Below are 19,222 nucleotides of genomic sequence, written 5' to 3'. Positions count from 1 at the left end.
AGCTGGAGAACTGAAACAAGACATATCTGCCCTAGACAAGCGCACTAAGGCGCTGGAAGCCTCATACTCCCAATGCTCCTCCTTCCAATATGATACATACAAGGACCTGTAGTATCATAGACTTCCTGAAAGAGAAGAATGAAGATCTAGAGATAAGAGAAAGATGCAACAACATCCGAGTCAGGACCATCCGCGAATCGGTCGTACCTGCTGACCTTTGCTCCTACCTCACTTGTTTCTTCGTCTCCCTGGTACCATCCCTATCTTCTCTGGACTTGGGCATTGAACATGCACATCGCGCCCTACGCCCCAAACATAAGGATTCTGAGCCTCCTAGAGATATGGTTCTCTGTTTCCTGTCCTTTCGCATCAAAGAACAAATCTTATTGGCTAGTCATAATTCCCCTCCGATACCCTTCGATGGAATGAAACTCCAGATCTTTCAGGACTTCGCACCCATCACTACAGCCAAACACAGAGATCTTCAGGATATTACTCTGACTCTTCGTGAACATGGTTATAAGTGGAAATCATTGTTCATCAACATGTCATTCGCACTCTTGATGAAGGCAAAGAACTACTCCGGAAGCTGGACATCCGCTTTGCTTCTTCTACAGCTGCAACCAGCAATGGTGCCACCACCTGACTGACCATGCCCCCACTGGTTTCATGTATCTCTGTTTCCTAACGTATTACGGCCTTACACAGGCCATGTTAAAATCTTCATTGCTTCGATCCCCTGACATTGCTCTGTTTTAGGAATTTGAAGGTACTGTTTTCTTATATGTTCCTGTTGTGTCTGCAGTTTAATGTTTGTTATGTCTCTATGTGTACTCTTGCTTTTTGATGCTGAAACTGGGCTTGGGTTGCGTTTCTCTCCACCTACCTTTTTTTCCCCACCAGCCCACGTCCCTCCTATTTTTAGGGTGTTCCCATAAAGTCTTTTGTAGACACTCTCCTATCATCCCCTACTGGGGTTCATTTTACCTTTTCTCGCTCCCTACCTAGAGCATCCCCCTGTTTTTTTTGGGTGCTCTAACTGTGTGGCTGACTCCCCTCTTTGGGAAGTCTATACCCACATTTTATTTTATTCTACTTTTTATTTTCCTTCTATTTTCTTTTACCTCCCCTCTCTTCCCTCTCCACGCCTATTCCAACTCAGCCATTCAACATGTCACTCTGTGTTTTGACGCTGAACGTAAGGGGCCTCAAGACACCTCAAAAACGCTCCATGCTGTTTTCATATGCCCACTTTCACTCTGCTGACATAATTTTTTTTACGGAGACTCATCTCAAGCAAGGAGACCATCCCTCATTGTCATACAGAAGATTCCCAACAGTTTTTTACTTGAATAATAAATCAAAACAATGTGGGGTAGTGATCTTGATAAGTAACTCTGTTCCTTTTATATTAACTGACTCACTTTGGGATGACAGTGGACGTTTCCTCATACTAAAAGGTCAGCTGGGAGGGAAGGACATTACACTAGCTACTGTCTATGCTCCAAACACGGGTCAATCTGTATTTTTGCGCAGTTTTTTTCTAGAACTTCATAATTTTCACTACGGGAAGGTCATATTAGGGGGTGACTTTAACACTATTCTCTCACACACCTTAGATCGCTTGGGTAGCACTTATCTTCCCTCTTGCCCTGCTAGCTCTAAGACCTTAGGGAGACAACTGGCTGAGGCGGGTTTGTTTGACACCTGGAGAGTTCTCTACCCCACGGCCAGAGACTATACCTTTTACTCCCATCCGCACGACTCCTATTCGAGAATAGATATGCTCTTTTGTTGTGCCTCTTTGACTAATTCCCTTATTGACTCAACCATTTGTCCCACTCCCTGGTCCGACCACTCTGCCGTAGCAATTCACCTAGACCTCATACCTCCATGTATATGAGGGCATTTCTGAAGGCTTAACAAAGCACTCCTGAAACTCCCAGATTTTCAGGCTATATTAACGACCAAATTATCTGACTACTTATGGGAGGCTCACAAGGCGGTGATCATGGGGGAGATTATTCGCTATGCTTCTCACCGTAAGAAAACCCAATTGGACATGGTATCCACCCTGTCGACTCAAATCCAGCAATTAGAAGCTGACCATAAACGTACCCACTTTGCCGCATTACTAAAACAGTTTGATAAGATGAGGGGTGAGTTATATGACATATTAGCTGAAAAAAACCCTACGCTGTCTTGGTCAGAAATTCTAAGGTAATAAAGCCGACACCCTACTGGCTAATAATTGAAGCTAAACGTGCCACTCAAGCAATAGTCTCTTTGAAAGACAAAGCCAATACACTGTCCTATTATCCCAACACCATCAACCAGACGTTCCAGGAATATTTCAAAACTCTATATAACCTCCCCTCACCTTCTGACTTTCCTGCATTTTCACAGAATTGCAAGGAGTATCTTGCCTCTTGTACTGTCCCATCCATCAGTCTTCACACACTACTTGGTCTTAGCCAGGATATTTCTGAAGAGGAAGTCACACAGGCTCTTAAATCCCAGAAATTGTCTGCAGCCCCCGGCCTGGGTGGTTTTCCCATGATTTATTACAAATCCTTTGCAACCCTTTTAGTTCCCCGTCTTACCAAGCTGTTTAATTCCATACTAGATGGATCCAACTTCCGTCCTGAATCCACGCAATCTAAATTTATAGTCATCCCTAAACCAGACAAGGATCACACTTTATGTTCTAATTATAGACCCATCTCCCTCCTGAACACGACCTTAAATTGTTCACTAAAATCCTGGCCAATAGACTCAGTACTGTCTTACCAACCCTAATTGACCCGGACCAGGTGGGCTTTATCCTCCATTGCCAGGGGCTGGATAACACCCATAGAACTATCAATCTGATTCACCATATTACTCGTTCCAAACTGCTTTCAGTGATCTTGGCGATAGATGCCGGAAAAGCATTTGATCAAGTCTCCTGGCTGTTTTTGTTCCATACTCTTGAAGCTTTCGGCTTTGGTGACTTTTTCTTTCAGCAATCCGAACTTTATACCACAACCCCTCCTCAGTGGTCACGGCCAATGGTATTTGCTCTGCGAGCTTCAAACTAGGCACTGGAACTAGGCAGGGTTGCCCTCTCTCACCTTGGCTCTTCGCACTCTGTATTGAACCTTTAGCTGCAAGTATTAGAGCCAACAGTGACATTTCCGGTGTCTCCCTGGGTAGCCACCAATACAAAATATAATTATTTGCTGATGACGTACTTTTTACATTGACTGATCCTACTGTCTCTCTTCCTCGAATGATGATAGAATTGAGCCAATTTGGTGCCCTTTCAGGTTACAAGATCAATGAGGGGAAATCTGAGGCGTTGTTCCTACACATCCCACACCATATACGAATGACTTTAGAATCTGCTTACAACTTTCAATTGCAACCCACCCAGATTCGCTACCTTGGTATACAGATGGGTCCATGTTTATCTTGGCCTTTAATAGGATTAACTGAGACTGCTGTAATGACTTAATCCGCTGCTGTATTGTTCTCTGTATTGTATTGCAGCTGAGAACAATAGATGAAGGGTTTATGTAAATAAACCATGGTGTGCCTAGGTGCAGCAAAGAAACCAAGATAACCGTGGATCTATCTGTATGTATCACCAAACAATACTCCCACCTAAACCGAGCCAATTATACCCCCTTCTTAAAAGGCTTCACAAAGACATATTGACCTGGAAATCTCTATACATATCTTGGATTGGAAAACTCAATGCAGTTAAAATGAATGCCCTTTCTAAATTACTATATTTATTCCAAACACTCCTGGTTAGGGTTCCGGCACATGTATTACAATCCCTGCAAGCCCTGTTTGGGAAATTCATCTGGGCAGACAAAAAACCTAGATTAAGCAGTCTGATATTGGGGGTCATTCCGAGTTGATCGCTAACTGCATTTGTTCGCAGTGCAGCGATCAGGCTAAAAAATGGCAGTTCTGCGCATGCGTATGCGGCACAATGCGCACGCGCGACGTACGAGCACAACGAACGATGCAGTTTTGCACAGGGTCTAGCGATGCATTTCAGTCGCCCTGGTTGCTGCAGAGTGATTGACATGAAGTAGGCGTTTCTGGGTGGCAACTGTCCGTTTTCAGGGAGTGTTCGGAAAAACGCAGGCATGCCAGGTAAAACGCTGGCGTGGCTGGGCAAACGCTGGGTGGGTGTGTGACGTCAAACCCGGAACTGAATTGTCTGAAGTGATCACAAGCGCTGAGTAGGTTTTGAGCTACTCTGAAACTACACAAAAAATATTTGCAGGCGCTCTGCAATACAACCGTTCGCACTTCTGCTAAGCTAAAATACACTCCCAGTGGGCGGCAGCATAGCGTTTGCATGGCTGCTAAAAACTGCTAGCGAGCGATCAACTCGGGATGACCCCCATTATCCAAATCCACTGATAATGGCGACCTAGGCCTTTCCCTACTGCAAAACTATTAACACGCTACACAGTTAAGCCACATTATCTCTTGGCACTCACCCCCCGGTCTGAAAAAGTGGGTCAATATTGAAAATGCACTGTCTCAAGATCTCAGTTTGCAGTCTTTCCCATCGCTACCACGTATTCATAGACCGGCCTCGGCCTACACTCATCCCTCTATCCACTTCACACTGACTACCTGGGATACAATCAAGAAACGCTTCTCCCTCACAACCTACCCTTCACCCCTAATGTCTCTTTGGAGACATCCCTTATTCCCACCAGGGTTCTCTGATAAATGGATAGCCCTCTGGCTATCGGCTGGAATCACCCATTTTATGCACGTCGTTGGGCACTCGGCTCCTTCCACATTTGCAGATTTTCAGGAATGCTATAACCTCCCTGCCACCCTTCACTATCGCTACTTACAAATACACAATTTTGTCCACACTCAATGCCGCTCCAGAACTCTTCGCCAAAATCCTTCACTTTTTGAACGTCAATGCCTGTACTTGAAAGGTTGCAAAGGTACAATCTCTGTGCTATACCACTCTGTTTTATGCCCTAAATCTCCCCACAAAGAATCTTTCAAATCTGCCTGGGAAGGTGACCTTGGAATACATCTTGACGATGAGGAATGGTCTCACATCCGACAACGGATCGCTAAAGCCTCCATTAATGTCAGCATTAGGGAAACTGCCTATAAAGTATACACCCATTCGTATTTGACCGCCAGATAAACTACATCATATTTACCCACACTCCTCTGATCAATGCTGGTGTGGCTGTGGCATGGTGGGCACCTTTTTCCACATCTGGTGGGAATGCCCAGTGATCCAACAGTTCTGGACTATTGCGGAAACCCTTATGGCAAATGTTACCTCCTGTTATGTGCCTATGGATCCGTCAATATTCCTTCTCCAAATGCCCCTTCATTCAATGTCAAAATCAGAAAATAAACTGATCTTTCATGTGTCTAATGCTTCCAAACTTTTAATTGCCAAATCATGGAAATCCCACATATCTCCAACCAAGAGCGCTCTAATCAATAGATTGTGGTATGTTTCCTCCATGGAATATATCAACCTACCTCCTTAACAACACAGTGTCCACGTACCACCAGGTATTTGATCCGTGGTACACTGTCCACTCCTCTTCTCTACCGGGTGTCCTCTTATCATCCCTTTCCTCCTCTTAGCACCACCCCTCCCCTTCTTATCACACCCTCTGCTCTCTTTTTTTCTCACTGGTTTTTTACTTCTTGGTATTACTTAGTCTTTTCCTTTCTCTTGTCTTCCTTTTCCTTTCAACTTTCATCTTCTTTCCACTTTCTATTATAATTTAAAAAAATTGAGATGTGTTTATTGTCTCATTAGATTTGCTTTTTGGTGCACTATATTATCAGTGCAACAAAACTTTATGTACCTTACTGCACTGTTATACTGTTGAATTGTTTAGATTTTTCAAAAGCTGACTCATGTGTCTGTTTGTAGTCTGCAACTTGCGAACTGACTTTACTGTTAACTTCTTATCCAGTCATATACTATTCTTTGCCACGCTATAAAATAAAACAAACTGTAAAAAAAAAAAAAGGACAAACAGTGGTCTGATCAGTGTTTTCATCATCTGGAATGTCTACTGGACCTTATTAGAACCACAATGCCTACTGGTAGCTGGATACTGCAGTGGATGCAAATGGATTTGTAGTTCCCCAATATACAATCTTCTCTTATTATGGCCATAATACAGACTGAACCCCTGCAATAGATTATACATTTACACAATATTTGTTATTTAAAGGGCACAACTAATTACACATGTGATTGCGTTTGTTCCTTTGGGTTCCATATCATTTTTGCTATTTGGAACATACAGTATTGCTAAATAGATCTACTTAAGATCTAGCTTGGGGAGAAGTTGCTAATAGTTTTTGTAGTACTGTCGTAACATTGGGAAAGCACAATATTATATTTGAATATTTTTTTCTACCATTCATATGCTTAATACCATATACTGTAAGTATAATTTTAGCTTAAATCACTTAATTTCATGTTTCAGGGGGAGATGCATCAAACCTTTGAAAGAGATAACATACTAACCATTCAGCTTCTAGCTGTCACTTTATAGGCTGTGCTTGAAAAATAACAGAAGCTGATTGGTACTTTATTTTTCCCCACTTTCTCTCTCTGCAAAGCATTATACATATCCCCTTCAGTCAGTAAAGGAAATATTAGTGGGTCCTGTTCCATTACACATAATTGCAGTCTTTGTAGTGGATGGGCAGATGTACTGTATGTTTTTTATAAAGCACAAAGCAAAGGCAGGAATACCAGACTTCCTTATTAGAGATGAGAAATAAATCAATACAACCTGAAAACAAAGAGGAAAAAAACAGCCTCTTCCTTACACGTTGTCTAAGACTTCTTGTGCTTTTAGTGTTCATTTGTCATTGTAAAAAGAACATGTGGCTGTCCTAAGTTTCTTGTTCGTCATTCTTATATATAATTATTTTATCTTAAAAGTTACCAGTTGAAGGTTTTGACTTTTTAGTAATTGGCAAGTTTCATGAGTCACTATAGTAAAGTATCATTCCTCCAAATTAATATAAAATACAAAAAAGCACCGCTTTTAATCATAAACGCCCTCTATGTTCCAGCTACAGGAATAATCAGACAGCACATAACACAAGTACTTAAAGCACATAGGTATTATGGGGACACTAGGAGTCCAATAGGATCAGCACTTCTGTAAACATAAAAATGATTTATTGACTATTTAAACTCATAAAGTGCAGTGTAGAAGATAACATTACCCACTCGTATTACTTAATGTATAACATGTTAGTACAGTAACTTAGTCCCTCTGTCATTGTACAGTCTATTAAAGTGTAATGTGACAGTGCAAGAGATAATCACATTTTTTATAGAAGTGTCAGGATTCTTACTGTCGGTCTTAAATCACTTATATTATAAATACAAAATAACATGTAAATGCCTGGAAATACTGTTCATATGTGCCATTAACAGCTGCAAGTTTTAATTTGATTAATCATAATAACCATTTGCACATAAGATAGAAAATGCTACCTACTTCTTATTCAGTTACAAGATATGCTAAGAAGTATATGAATATAAACAAGAAATAAGATGTAAATCAGCACATAACTTTGTTTACAAGTTTCCTTCAAACGAAAAAAAAACTACAACACTAAAAACTTACATATATTTCGGGGTGTTCATATAAATCTATCTCTCTATCGATCTATCTATCTATCTATCTATCTACAGTATCTATCTATCTACAGTATCTATCTATCTAATTTTATCTGATGGCCTGGTACCCATCAGATATCATGGACATACAAAATTACAGTGTATGGACACAATGGGCCGTTGGTCGTGGCACTGCATACACTGCCAGATGTGGTCAACAAATGATTGGATCAGTTGGGCATGTTAGAAATTGTTCATGCCTGACCATCGTGGCATACACTATTGCAATTATTGCCCCTATCTGCCAATAATCTGCAGATCGGGCCGATAATTGCACAATGTATGCCCGGCATTATTTGCCTTAACAATTTATTGCAATAATTTGGAACCAACATTCCCCGAATTTAAAAGAAATACAGATTGGAGTGCAATTACTGAAGGTGACAGCAGAGCATGGATGATTTTTTATTACTTATTATATAGTGTGGTCACATACCTCAGCTCCACAGATGGTGAGTGTCGTGGATTAAAGCCTATTTAGGAAGAAATTGTGTGGTCAAATTTTCTATTGCACCCACTTTTGCATATGTAATGCCAGTTCTTGACAGTTGATTACCCAGGTGCCCATTATTTGATATGCTTGGGGAAGGTTCTATCTCTAAAACTATAGATGAACAGATCTCAGACTATGAAAAAATGCATAGTTTGTGTATAATTTCTGTTTTATAATTTGTAGAAAAAGATCAGAGCAGTTCTCCTGTTTTTTTAAGTCCAACGGGCTTATGTAATAGCCAGCAAGATGCAGGTGTGTCCGGGAATTCTGACGAGTCTACCCGTAGTTTAAAAGCGACAGTCATTTACAAGGCACTGGTTTTGCCTTATAAATTATTACCGCTTTAAAAAATATGGGCAGACTCCCCAGAATTCCCAAACAGACTGCATCTTGCAGGCTATTACATAAGCCCCCCATACTCCATGGGTGTATAGAAATGGTTAAAATAATAGCTTAGTCACACCAAATTATTAATTCTGGATTTGAAAATTAAGTATGAAGATTGGGACAAAACCATTATGAATCACATGAAAGTCATGTTCAGAGGTTTGTAAATATAATTATATGCTTACATTAGGGCTATGCACATTGACTGAAATATATTTAATGTTGAGTAGTGATAGTAACTCCCTTGAGTGTTTTAATTACTAGTATTATGTTTTGTTTGTCTGCAAAGAAAGACATATCATTGACAGTAGCATTAAAATTTTAATTGGAATAGGAGCCAAAATCCATTAGCCTATTTTCAGCTTTTAAATGTCTTTACTAACCTCAGGAATTATATATGAGGTTACAGAGTCTGGCTCTGATTTGTTGCAGTATCTTGAAAACACAGTATGTATGATACGTTGCAAATTTTTAGTTACTACCGCATGAGAAAAATATTAACACATTATGACAAGTACAACATAATAAGACCTTACTGCCCAAAAGACAATACATCTTTTGTAAAACTACTCTTTTTCATTATTACAAATGGTAGACATTTCCTTTAATATTATAACATGGTCCACAAACTCAGGACTAGTTGACTAAGTATTGCAAAAGTATAGACCTTATATTTAGATAATGTACATTATATATTAAATTGCATCTCCTTACAAATCACAGGTAATTCACAGGTCTAGAAAAAAAAGGGAGAAAGGTGCAACATAAGTATGCCACAGATACAGTATATTCATATAAATGGCTTTTTACAGTATGGCAGTTTCCGGATATTGTATAGAGGCAATCATATAAAGTGAGGATTCTACAAATGTATAATTGGGGCACCAAGAGAGGAGGGTGGAGCGGACACTACTTATCTGGGCCCAGTTTGGCTAGTGGGGCATGGTGGAGTCCGGTGTCAGCTATAGTCTGTATAGTAGCACAGCCGCAGTGGATCATCACGCAGTAAGAGAGAGTAGACTACTGGCGCTGAGCAGAAGCAGTCTCCTCTCTTATTATCTGATGTACCGGTATCGAGACATAGCTGCATTGGCAGTGGGCAGAGTGAAGAAGTGTTACAGGTAGGCCCCAAGAGCTGCCCCTTCCTCCCTGGAGCTGTCCCTGCGCTATGCTTACTATTTTGTGAAAACATTTTAGGAAGGGGCAAAACTTCCTGATTTGATCATTCCCCACCCCAGTACCAGAGCCCATCGTCTCAACAGCCCTGCCTGTAGGATGGCTATTTTGAGACAGCAGTTCTGGAGACTACAGTGGAACTGCTTCCCTTGTTTGGTGTCAGCAGTTGTCCAGACTATATGGATATATTCTAATGACGGCAACTAACATACGGTAATCTAAACAGGAGTGGTGAGTTTTTAAAAAGAAATAAGTAAAAATAAAAAAGGACCCACAAGGTTTTCCCATTGTTGACTACTATCTGTCATAGTATCTGAAGCATCATTGCACAACAAGAAAACAACTTGTAAGCAATTTACTTATTTAAAACCAAGGTCTCTAACATTTCCTTAAACAAATAGTGGCATAGTCACTTACAAGCTGGATTTTGACAAAACCCTGCAGTCTCAATATTTTTCCTATTCAATTGCCTTCTATAAAATTAGCGCAGCTTTTTCTTGCAACTTCAGAGCAGGTCCAACTTTTCTTCAAATCTTTGTGTTTAGGTAAAAAGTGCCTGGACCCCTTGACACCCCCTCCCCCAAATGACTAATTACGCAAATTGGAAGTTTCCAATTAGCTTAGTTAATCCAATAAGGGCTTGTTATTATTGCTAGTTAAGAGAAAATGTCCTCAAATAACCCACAAATCTATTTTTTTTTCATTCATTTATATACCGGAAATATTATTTTAGTATTTATTTTAAAATTCAGAAGCTTTTTATATTTTATTTTACTTTCTTTTTTTTTTTTATGCACAAATTAACCATTTAATGCATTGCTATTAACCAATAACTTTTTTAAATGTATTTATGATACAAACTGTTCCCCATTTATTTATTTATTTCTTGCGGGTCTTAGTCCAAAAACATTTCACAACCATTTAAAAAAAAAATGGAATACCGCAGGTATCGAGAGTGCGCATACCCGTGGTAATTAAAAATTGGTAATGATGCTCGCTTATTTTACATCCGGGAAAATCAAGTGGCCGATTGAATAGATGCATGTGTTTTTATTACTTATGATATCGCTCCACTTTATACAAGAATGCTACAGATTAATAGTAGCTATTTATTTTAGTATTCTTTTATGCCCCTCTACATTGCATATTTCTCCTAAAATTTGTAAGATACTGTAGGGAAGATGTATTAAAGCTGGGAGAGATAGGAAGAGGAATCAGTAGCAGGAAAAGAGAAGTAATAATGCCACTGTATAGGTCATTGGTGCGGCCTCATCTGGAATACTGTGTCCAGTTCTGGAGACCATATCTCCAGAAGGATATAAATACATTAGAGAGTGTTCAAAGAAGGGCAACTAAAATGGTGCATGGCCTACATCACAAAATGTACCCGGAAAGGCTAAAAGATCTTAACATGTATAGTATGGAGGAGAGAATGGAAAGGGGAGACATGATAGAAACTTTCAAATATACCAAAGGTTTTAACAAAGTTCAGGAGGGAAACAAAGGAAGAGAAGTATTAGAACTCGAGGACATACACTGAAACTGGAAGGAGGCAGGTTCAGGGGAAATTTAAGGAAAAATTACTTCACAGAAAGGGTAGTGGATAAGTGGAATAGCCTCCCATCAGAGGTGATAGAGGCTAAGACTGTAGAGCAATTTAAACATGCTTGGGATAGGCATATGAATATCCTTAAAAAGAATGAAGGTTCAAAAAGGGTTGAGATTACCATAAGGATAAAAAAAGGGGGCAGACTAGATGGGCCAAGTGGTTCTTATCTGCCGTCAAATTCTATGTTTCTATGTTTCTAAAGTGAAGAGAGAGGAATTACCATCCAATCAGCTTTTGTCATTTTTAAGCACAGCCTGTAGCTGATTGGTTGGTACTTATATGTCTCCACTTTATTTCTCTCCTAGATTTGATAAATCTCCCCCTCTATATTATAATTCACAATTATTTAATTTTTCAGAGATGTTATTTATAAACTTAAGAGATTGCTATGTGTAACAAGTTAGCTGTGCTAGGCAGTGTCGGAAGTACCAGAGACAGCCTACTGACAGCCCCGCTGCCCATGTGTGTGTTGGGCTAGGGCCGGATTGGAACTAGTCACCTTGTGTCAGCATCTGGTTCCTGGCATAGACATCTCTACTTACTATTTCTGACTTTTCCTACTTTTTTGTCTACGCTCCTAAATTTCTAATTAATATTACAACAACATACAGGTGTACATCATTCTCTATATTAAAATCCACACAATAGAGGTCATACTGCAGGGGAGTCACACATGTGCCATAGTCAGACATTTGGTATTTGGTTGGTTCTATTAGGTTAAGCTGGCACTTCACTGGTGTAGGTCACACACGAAGAAAAGAGACGACATCTTCCCAACTGACCAAGCTGCACAGTGCCAGGAGGAGGGAGACAGATGCAGGTCGGGAGGTAGATGGTGCTGCTCGTGCGGTCATGCAGACGGCCAGACCGGCCCATCAGGCCATCATTCACCAGTAGTGCCAGATGACTAGTCTGGCTGTGTATGTGTTTGTGTATGTATGGCTGTTTGTGTGCATATTAGAGTTTATCCGGACCGATCCAAACATCGGGGATCTAAGTCCACCCAAGCAGTGACTCTTGTTTTCCCACCAGACTCTGATCCACGGGCGGATTGATCCACCAGGATAGTGGGAATGGTCCCGCTTTGCAGGCCCCTTTCCCCCCTCTGCCAGGGCAGCTCACATTCCTACAAGCCCGTGCCAGCTCACACTGCCTGCCAACTGCCATGCTTCTGGGATTTGCTCTTTAGCAGGAGGGCCAAATAGTGACTGCTTTGAGGGGGTCGTGGATCTTGTAAGCTGCGTCTATTGTCCCTGCATTCCTTTTTTTATGTCTGCTGGCTGCCCTGTCACTAGCATCATTTATTCATGCCTGATGCAGCAGAGAGGCACCCGCCACCTTCCCGAAGCCCTGCCCCCTACTGAAGCCTTTCTGAAGCTCCGCCTCCCATACTCCCGACTACCATTAGCTGGCAGCAGAAGCGTAGCCTGCACTATTTATTCTCATCCAGTCTCAGTACTGTCCCCTGCTCAGCTGTCACCTCACCTCAGCACTGTCACCTGCTCATATGTCACTTCACTTTTTTTCTCAATGGGTTCTCAAAAAAATGGCAGGTCGATCATTCTAGGGGAACCACACTGACAAAGGAGATCATGGTACTCAGACAATCAAAAGATGACAAGGTCCCTCCTGTCGAAATCCCCAAAGAGATCTTCTACGCCAAGGCCTCCTTCTACATTAGTTTAGTGTACAGTACAGTTGGCATTAATAGCATAGCTATTGATTTCATGTTTCTTAAAGCATAAGGACTGCCAGATGCTAGAAAACCTGTTACTAGAATCTTTCATATATTTGGACGTCATATTTCTTGGTTGGAGAGGAGAGGTTTTTCATACTTTTACATAGACTATGCAAGATTTCACGGGACCCTAGGCAAAATTTCAGCCAATCCCCCTCTCCCAACTCATACACCAATAGCCACTTTTAAGCCTCTGGTGAAAGTGTGGACGTAGCATCTTAGAAGTTCAACAGCAGCCATCTGCATTAAATTTATGCAGAGTTATCCCCAATTTTGTTATAAGCAGACTCAGGGCTGTCCCTCCAGGATCCTGGCACCCTAGGCAGCTGCCTAAAGCTGACTAATGGTAGAGCTGGCCCTGTATCTCTTCCTTTCATTTAGCCCACCTATATTCTTTTTTACATGATAATCCAGATTATGGTTTCTGGCTCAGTTTTTGGCATCCTGGCAGAAGTAAAATTCTGTGCAGATCTATCTATATTATTTTTCAGGCTCAAATTGTTGAGAAATAATTTTGCTTTGGGGGATATAATACAATCTTTGAAATGTTGTTGATGGGCCTACTTTACATAACTGCACCATATATAAGTCTATTTCCGAGGCATATTTCTGCTCTCAGAATATAAGGTCTCATCAACTGAAAGTGGTATCTAGATTCCACCTAAATCAAGAAATAATTTTTTACACTTTAAGAAGGTGTCCCTCGTGGGAAGTATACACAGGTTCCTTGTGCAGTGTTACCTGGATAGAACCTCAGACGTTAGGAAGACAGATTAAGTGTTTCATATGATTCTCAGAAGAACTGTTGGCCAGAGAGTAAACAAACCATTGCCAGATGGATCACTTCAGATATACTTCAAGGACATACTGTATATAAGTTTTGAAAAACCGCTTTCTGAGAATATTAAGGATCATTCTACTGTTGCAATAGTATTGCATCCAAAAAAGCTGGTTTTGGATTTACTATCTTGCGCTTGATAAATTTTATGAATACTCTGCCTTAGGGGCAGTTTTGGAATATGCACATTGCGCAATGTTTCCTAATTGGAAGAAAGCAGAATTTTTGTACTTTTAAGACATTTGTCCTTTGGAGGACACTGCTTTACCACATTTTTACACTTTTCTGCTGGTTATTGAAATTTATATGTTTACTTGTTTTTCTGTGTTCTTCTGGGTTATTGTCAAGGTGTTAGGGGGTCATTCTGACCTGATCGCACGCTGCAGTTTTTCGCAGCATAGCAATCGGGTCAGAACCGTGCCGGTGCCGCAGTGCGCCGGCACATGGCCGCCCGTCGCAGCGCTAGGATCGCCTCTGCCTGATTGACAGGCAGAGGCGGTCAATTGGCGGGAGGGGGCGAAACGGCAGGCGTTTGGCCATCATTTCGTGGGAGCAGTCCGGCCAACGCAGGCATGGCCGGACCGTGCGGGGAGTGGCCCGCAGTGGCTGCGTGATGTCACACACAGCCGCTGCGGGCCGGGGAGCGATGAGTAGCTCCCGGCCAGCATGCTAAAGCTGCGCTGGTTGGGAGCTGCTCTTGAAGTGCAAAGGCATCGCCGCTGTACGATGCCTTTGCACTTCTGCGGGGGGAGGGGGGGCACTGACATGCTGGACGTCCCCCCGCATGTCTGAGTTCATGATCGTAGCTGTGCTAAACTTAGTACAGCTACGATCAACTTGGAATGACCCCCTTTTTAGTTAACAATAAAGTTACCCTGAAATGAGGGTATATACACAGTGAATCTATACACAATTTAAATGCCTAACTCGTAGATCATCCTCTATACACCATGGTCGAAGTGTCTCCCAATGAACACAGAGAAGTGGATTTAACTTAAATACAAGACAAGACATGTATTTTACATAGTGTATCGGAAAACTAAATAGCAAAAATTAAAAATATGTAGTTTTAGATTGCCTCTGAAGAGCATATAGAAAAATAGTGCACACTGTAGGGAAGCCAATCCCGGGCCATTTTTTCAATCCCGGGTATCGGGATTGAAAAATGGTCAATCCCGGGATTGGCTTTAGACTGTGTCCGGCCGCCCCCACGCCCCTCCCCTCCCGCCCTACAGACATAAAAAAACCCGTACAAACCTGCACAGCCAGGTAGCAGGTGAGAAGGAGCCGGCGTGTGAGTGCAGCGGAGCCGGCGGGTGAATGTAGGGGAGCCGGGAGGAGGCAGCGGGTGAGTGCAGGGTGAGCCGGGAGGAGGCGGCGGGTGAAGACCGCCGTACTTTCCGGCTCGGCGGCTGCTGAAAGCGCAGCGTGACCTCACAGTCACAGGTCACGCTGCGCAGGGGGAGAAGGGAGGAGGGAGCCGGGCAGCGTCTGAGCGTCCTGAGGACGCTCAACGCTGATCCCTCAGTCCCCGGGATTGGAGCTTCCAATCCCAGGATTGAATCCCGGCCGTTTTTGGGCCTAAATCCCGGGATCCCGCCGATCCCGATCCCGGGATTGGCCTCCCTAGTACACTGTATACTTTTTCAGACCCTGCTGCTAATGTGGCCCGCAGCGATCTGCGTCCATCTCTGAATAAGGCCCACATTCCATAGCTAAAGGCCACTCTCACCTCCTGCACCAGTGCAGCCATCATACACGCATTCCCCTTTTGATCATATCCCACAGTAGACTTTCACCTCTCACTTCTAATACACTGCACACACTAAGGTGGAAATCCAATGGCTGGCGGGAAATTGAAAACTGTATTCAATTGCGGGACTGAAAAAGCATCTTTTTTCACGCACTTCCAGAGCAAGTCCGATTGTCCCTATAATCGTTATTTTTAGGAAAAATCACCGGGACTTGCTCTGGGACCCTGGCGGCATCCCCCGAGGATTAATTAAGCAACTAGAAGTTTCCAATTAGCTTAATTAGTCAGTAATTATTCAACTTCCAAAGTGGGGTCTTCTTCCAACGTCATGAGCTGGTACTCTGTAGCAGCGGCGAGTATGCAGTGTTTGTGACTGTTTGCAAGTGTTTGCAAGTGGTGTGTTAGTGTGTGCGAGTTACCCTCTCTGTATGTGACTCCCTCCCTACATCTCCCAGCAGCCCTTGTGCCACCCAGCAGCCCCCTCCCCAGTGGCAAGATGGAATGGAGACCATTGTTTGTTATTATTGGATGCAGTAAAGATGCATCATTTCTGAATGATGTTGCACAGCACAAAAAGCAACATACAGGCGGTTCCTGTTGGCAAAACTCATTGACCATATGATTTAAACCTCCGTATACCTATACATTTGGGGTACAATTTGGTGCAATGACGGTCAAACATATGTTTCTCTATTAAGAGATCATCTGCCCATCATAACAACCAGGCTTATGGTGTATCTAATAGCTGCATACCAGCTGCAGGTTTTTGCCTTATCAACCTTAAATCTACTACCATACCACACCGCACATGCCCAATCTCGTCTGATCTTGGAAGCAATACGGTGTTGGGCCTGGTCAGTACTTAGGTGGTTGACCACTAAGGAATACCAGGTGTTGTAGGTTTTTTGATGGCAATACATCGGCTATTGCACTAACCTTAGAAATCAATGCCTGGAGGGCTTGGTATTTTTTGCCTTATTTATTCATCTGTATATTCACAGTCTTAGTTTCAAACCGATGGTTTACATTGTCTAACCATATTTTTAAACACAGTATTAAAAAATTCTGGTGTACTCTTATTTTACTTTAAAATAATTAAAGGTTACATTTTAATTATCTCATATTCACATTATTACGCATAAATTAAATCATAACTGTTTCCAAGAGTGAGTGCTCCCAACAAAGGTCACTTTTTCTTTACCTTTCTTCCCTTTTGGATGCCTCAGGTATCGGGAGCACACATACCTACAGTAAAACAAAATTGCGAGATATGCAAAGTTTTTAAACTCGCTGAACCTCACGCCCAATTGAATTCCCCCCTAGCATCTGCATTATGTCTTGACTGCCTCCTACATCTGACAGCTGAGATTCATCTGCCAGCAATCACACTGCACACCACCTGCACCATCGTTCCCACACAAGAACTTAGCCGCACCGCCATCTTCATGACAGTGCGTGCCGCAATGTGCGTGCCCACTCCCCCGCTCATTGGCCACCTGATTTAAGCCCACCCACCAGTACACAAACCCATACTTGAGCCGTGATTGACCGAAACACGTTGGACACATGACAGCCGCCATTACACTTCATCCCATTGTTGCTGCATGGAGGACAGAACCACTGCAGCACCTGCAGCAGCAAGTGGACCCCATGGGCTCATGGGGATCCCACCAACACGCCTGAGGCCACCACTGAGTACCCAGCAAGGTGAGGAGCAGACTTACAGCCATACTTTGTCAGACATCGCAGGAGCTCTTTGAGCAAGTGGAACCTGCAGCACATCAAACAGACTTTCCTTGTCTGACAACCACATTGCCAGTGTGAGGGAGACATATGGCCTCACACGTCGGTGGTCATTCCGAGTTGATCGCTCGCTAGCTGCTTTTAGCAGCATTGCACACGCTAGGCCGCCGCCCTCTGGGAGTGTATCTTAGCTTAGCAGAATAGCGAACAAAAGATTAGCAGAACTGCTACTAAATATTTTGCAGCCGTTTCTGAGTAGCTCCAGACCTACTCCTAGACTGCAATCACCTCAGTCCGTTTAGTTCCTGGTTTGACGTCACAAACATGCCCTGCGTTCGGCCAGCCACTCCCCCGTTTCCCCAGCCACTCCTGCATTTTTACCTGGCACGCCTACATTTTTTACCACACTCCCTGAAAATGGGCAGTTTCCGCCCAGAAATACCCACTTCCTGTCAATCACACTACGATCACTCGAGCGATGAAAAAACATTGCTCGAGCTTGTGTAAATCTACAAAGGTTTGTGTGAAAGTACTTAGCGCATGCGCGCTGCGTACCATGCGCATGCGCATTTTTGCCTTTTTTTACTTAATTGCTGCACTGCGAAAATCGGCAGCGAGCGATCAACTCGGAATGACCACCGTCATACGGTAAGTGGCCCCTTATAGAGGATCCACTCGCATTCATGGCCGTACCCAGGTAATGGGAGGGTGGGGCCACATCACTTTGCACATTATAGGGGGGCATATTTGTGCACCCCAGCCAGGAGTAGATCTGGAGGGGGGCATGATTAGTGCAACCATTACCCCACCGCCGCAAAGATAGAGAAGGCCGCTGCTGCTCAGCGGCAGCAGCCTCCCTACACACTGCAGCCCAGGCTGGAGCACTGCAGCCCAGACATTAAAAGGGAGCTGACTGGTAAAGGTAGGTGGGTTACCGGTCGTAATTAGTACCGATTCACCCCCTCCTGGTGTCACTGCTTACATTTTAGGTCTCCACTACACCACTAGAGTTGTCACACTACAAGTGATTTAATGAAGACATAGATACAAAGTTTTGTATGTAAACAGGCACTCCTATATAGCTGACTTACTTCCCTGATAACAACATCAACCATCTAGCGGCACACTACAGGTGTGAGGAAAGGTAATCCGCTCTTTACTGTTAGAGTTACCACACCACAGGTGTTGTTTAGGGAGAGGTAAATACAACATGTATTATGGAAAGAGCAAGCTTACTTCCCAGGCATCCTCACCTGACATCAGGTCCCCAAAAAGAATACATTAATTGACCTTGTAGGAGAACTGTGCCTCTTATACACAATCAATAAACAATATTAGCACATAATTTAGCATCCTGTGATTTTGATTGTGCGCACAAATATTGTACACCAAAGATCTAACAATATTGTCCCCACAAAAACATTCTGAATTTGGTTTACCACCACTCACTCACTAAACACAGGTGAGCACCGAGTAATAACCAATCCCACTGGCTAATAATGTGAAAACTAGAACATCAGTCCTGCTGGCTAGTGCAAAGCATACAGCCAAAAATGGTAGCAAACCCCAGTAATTGGGTCAAGGATGAAAAGAAGACCTCAACTCCTTGTGGACAGTGTGGAAAGCAGACCTCAAATCCTTGTGGCTAGTATGAAAACCAGACCTTAAATCCTTGTGGCTAGTGTGAAAACCAGACCTCAAATCCTTGTGGCTAGTGTGAAAACCAGACCTCAAATCCTTGTGGCTAGTGTGGAATGCAGACCTCAAAACC

The 19,222-nt window shown here is 42.7% G+C and overlaps 1 protein-coding gene and 1 pseudogene across 1 annotated transcript in view; one reads left to right on the top strand and one right to left on the bottom strand.

The window, feature by feature from the left end:
* The window catches only part of ASTN2 (astrotactin 2), a 1,124,462-nt gene that overhangs the window by 289,692 nt on the left and 815,548 nt on the right, over positions 1-19,222 (bottom strand). The window lies entirely within an intron of this gene.
* Positions 16,493-16,611, top strand: LOC134950624 (5S ribosomal RNA; annotated as a pseudogene).

This window comes from Pseudophryne corroboree, chromosome 8, assembly GCF_028390025.1.
Source record: "Pseudophryne corroboree isolate aPseCor3 chromosome 8, aPseCor3.hap2, whole genome shotgun sequence".
Taxonomy (NCBI): domain Eukaryota; kingdom Metazoa; phylum Chordata; class Amphibia; order Anura; family Myobatrachidae; genus Pseudophryne; species Pseudophryne corroboree.
The sequence above is the reverse complement of the archived record's forward strand: the minus strand, read 5'-3'. Positions and strand labels throughout refer to the sequence as shown.